The 4,298-nt window shown below is 37.9% G+C and overlaps 1 pseudogene across 1 annotated transcript; it reads right to left on the bottom strand.

The window, feature by feature from the left end:
- Positions 1–864: 864 nt before the first annotated feature.
- On the bottom strand, positions 865–1,498 carry LOC308414332 (high mobility group protein B1-like; annotated as a pseudogene). Its single transcript has one exon. The product of its transcript is annotated as a high mobility group protein B1-like (transcript).
- Between the last annotated feature and the right edge of the window lie 2,800 nt (positions 1,499–4,298).

The raw sequence follows: 4,298 nt of genomic DNA on the forward strand, positions 1-4,298 counted from the left end.
CAATGTTCATAGCGGCTCTATTTATAATAGCCAGAAGCTGGAAGGAGCCCAGATGTCCTTCAGAAGATGAATGGATACAAAAATTGTGGTACATATACACAATGGAATACTACTCAGCCACCAGAAACAATGACTTAACCAAATTCTTAAGAAAATGGCTGCATCTAGAGAATATCATCCTGAGTGAGATAACCCAGTCTCAAAAGAACAGACATAATATGCAGTCACTGATAGTGGGATGCTAACCCCAGAGGCTTGCACTCCCCCAGAAACAACTCACAGACTGTATGAAGTCCAAGAAATAAAGAAAACAAAACAAAACAAAAAAAATATTTACAAAACAAGAAAACTTTAACTATTTCCATGTTACATTTTGTTTTACATGTACTTTAGCTCATTGTAACTATTAAGTTTTCAAGGCATACAATCAAACCTTGAAAAAAATCAAGTACTGACTAAAAAATATATTCATATAGTTTTATATAAAAATTATGTTAAAATCTGAAAAAAGTACTGACAAAAATGTATAATTTTAAGCAAAAAATGTTTAAAATCTGTACATTTATCTTTGTTTTGTAAAATAAAGTTGTTTAAAAAAAAAAGAACCTGCTTTAAATTTCCATGCCAATTTACAACCCCCAGACTGTACCAGGCAAGGTTAGTGGCTATTGAAAATACCACCAGGACAGGGCTATCTAAAGACACATTCGGTAGTGTGTTAACTATACAAAAAAAAGGCACTGTACAGTTTAAAAACAAATCTTACACAGCCTTATATTTCAATTTTTTTTAAAAGGAGTGAGTTGTGTACAGGGGGGTTAAACGCTTTATAGACAAGAAAAAAAAAACTGTGCTAGAACCGACTTATTCATCATCATCATCTTTTTCATCTTCGTCTTCCTCTTCTTCTTCCTCTTCCTCATCCTCTTCATCCTCCTCCTCATCTTCTTCTTCTTTCTTTTTCTTGCTCTTTTCAGCCTTGACCACCCCCTTTTTCGCTGCATCAGGTTTTCCTTTAGCTCTGCAGACAGCAATGTCCTTTTCATACTTCTCCTTCAGCTTGGCGGCCTTCTTCTCATAGGGCTGCTTGTCATCTGCGGCAGTGTTGTTCCACATCTCCCCTAGTTTCTTTGCAACATCACCAATGGATAAGCCAGGATGCTCACCTTTAATTTTTGGGCGGTACTCAGAACAGAACAAGAAGAAGGCCAAAGGAGGCCTCGTGGGTGCATTGGGGTCCTTGAACTTCTTTTTGGTCTCTCTTTTTGGGGGGATGTAAGTTTTCATTTCTCTTTCATAACGAGCCTTGTCAGCCTTTGCCATATCTTCAAATTTCCCCTTTTCTTTAGCAGACGTGGTCTCCCACCTCTCTGAGCACTTCTTGGAGAACTCTGAGAAGTTGACAGAAGCATCCGGGTGCCTCTTGTGCTCCTCCCGGCAGGTTTGCACAAAGAATGCATATGAGGACATCTTGCCTCTTAGGATCTCCTTTGCCCATGTTTAGTTGATTTTCCTCCTCGAGGCACAGAGTCGCCCAGTGCCCGTCCAGCTCTCGCTTGCCCCGGCGCTGTCTCTATGGAGCTCAATGGACTGCAATGGTTGTTTGGTGAAGTTTTGTTTTAATCTAATTGTGATTGTTCTCTGGTTCTTTCTCTTGGAGTAAGAAAGTATGTAACTTATTTTATATTTTAAAGAAGCCCACAGTTAAAAAAAAAAAAAAGCTTTGGATGTTGTAAATAGACTAAGCTTTCAAAGTGATTTTTTAAAATATTATGAAACTTTTTAAAGGCCAGGATTTGTTATTCCTAATAGTCAAGAATAAGACCACTACCACATTTTTCGAGCCTATTATATGCAAAGGAAAATAAGTAGGCTGAGTGGGGATGGCAATTAGCCCAGAAAACTGTCTAAGGAGCTGAAGGCACAGAGGATACTTAGGGAATTTTTATTTCATGGAAATGTATTTTAATTTTAAGTAAATTAATTTTAAAATCATTTTATTGGATATTTTATATATTTACATTTCAAATGTTATTCCCTTTACGCCTTTCTCATCCTTCCCTTCTCCTTTCCTTGCTTCCATGAAGATGTTCCCTCTCCCAACCACCCACTCTCACTTCATTGCCCTGACCTTCCCCTACACAGGGTAAACGAGCCTTCACTGGACCAAAGACTTCATTTCCTATTGATGCCAGACAAGGCCATCCTCTCCTATATATGTGGCTGGAGTCATGGGTCTCTCCATGTGTGCTCATTGTTTTGGTGTTTTAGTCTCTGGAAGCTCTTGGGGGGTTTGATTGTTTGATATTGTTGTTCTTCTTATGGGGTTGCAGACCCCTTCAGCTCCTCAGTCCTTTCTCTAGCTCCTCCTTTGGGAACCCTGTGCTCAGTCTGATGGTTAGGGGCAGGCATCCTCCTCTGTATCAGTATGGCTCTGGCAGAGCCTTTGAGGAGGAGGCATCCATATCAGATTCCTGTCAGCAAGCACTTCTTGGCATCAACAATAGTGACTGGGCTTGATGGCTGCATATTAATTTTTATTTAAATAAAAAAAACTTAGCTGTGGTGGTGGTGTACATCTTTAATTCCAGAACTTGGGAAGCAGAGGCATGCAGTTCTCTGGGTTTGAGGCCAGCTTAGTCTATAGAAAACGAGTCCCAGGACAGCTAGGGCTACACAGAGACACAGAGACACTTTGTCTCAAAACCAAAACCCAAAAAACAAAATATTTACACAATGGAGTACTACTCAGCTATTAGAAACAATGACCTTATGAAATTATTAAGAAAATGGTTGCATCTAGAGAATATCATCCTGAGTGAGATAACCCAGTCACAAAAGAACAGACATAATATGCAGTCACTGATAATTGGATACTAACCCCAGAAAGCTCTGAATACCCAAGGAAACAACTCACAGACTATATGAAGCTCAAAAAAAAGCCCAAAAAGTGGAACCCTCAGTCCTTCTTAGAAAAAAAAATAATAATATTAAGTGTATAGCACCCTCTCAGAGTGGGGTACACCTAGACTGTAAACCATTAATAACTCAAGAGCTAAGAAGATAGCTTTGTGGCAGTTTTCAGTAGTTAAAAATCATTATGTTTAATCTTTACATACCAAAAACTTAGACTATTTCCATGTTACATGTTGTTTTACATATACTTTATGATCTTTGTAAATAGTAAGATTTCAGTGCATATTATCAAACCTTTAAAAATATCAAGTACCATGAAAAATATATTCATATATATTTCTGCTAAAATGCTTTTAATAATCTGTATATGTATATCTTTTTTAAAAAAATAAGTTGTAAAATAACAGAAATAAAATCTCACTAACTGTTCAATCAAAAAAAAAAAAAACCTAGTCCACCTGAGATTATGTAATATCTATAGAATCCATAGGTCTTTTCCATCTAATTTTTGAGAATGAGATGTGACAAATGTTGTGAGCTTGAACTGACTGCTTAAAGAAAGGACAAATGGTATAAGGAATGACTTGAGCAAATCCCACAGTAAGTCTGGCTTACTGTCCCTAACCCTTCAAAAAAAAACCTTCCCCTGCTTCCTGGATATGATGGCCATTCCCTTCTCCCATGGTCTCTGGCCTGTAGAACTGGCTGGGTTTTAGCAGGAATTTGGGACTCTTGCACTCTTCTTCCCTTTGGTGTCAGTTTAAATTGGCTGCAGATAGGTAAGTGATTACCTAGATGGTGTGATTCCACGGGAGCTCTATTCCTTTGAAGATAAGTCTGGGCTTTCATTGCTGTTTTGTCCTTTGAATCTTGGATGCCTTCCCAAACTATTTTGCAAAAATGCCAATAATTACGGGAAAGGGATCACCTTAAGATGCCAGGAAATAGGAGGAGGGAGGAGCTCTGCAGTCTACAGAGGGCCTTTCCTAAGTGTCTAGAGGAAGTTTTGTGTGAAGGGAGGCTGGGAAAGGCAAGGGAAGGAAGAGTTTTTCTTTTCTTTTTTTATTTTATTTTATTTTATTTTATTTTATTTTATTTTATTTTATTTTATTTTATTTTATTTATTTAATACATATGAGTACACTGTGGCTGTCTTCAGACACACCAGAAGAGGGCATCAGATCTTATTACCATGTGGTTGCTGGGAATTAAACTCAGGACCTCTGGAAGAGCAGTCAGTGCTCTCAACCACTGAGCCATCTCTCTAGCCCCAAGATGAGGTTTTCAAAGATGGGTCTTTTAAAATGAAAAGCTTAATAATAGTATTGTCTTTTATGTAAGCAGATTTTCCATAGGTTTCATTTTAGGATCCATACAATAAC

This window comes from Micromys minutus, assembly GCF_963924665.1.
Source record: "Micromys minutus genome assembly, chromosome: X".
Classification (NCBI taxonomy): Eukaryota; Metazoa; Chordata; class Mammalia; order Rodentia; family Muridae; genus Micromys; species Micromys minutus.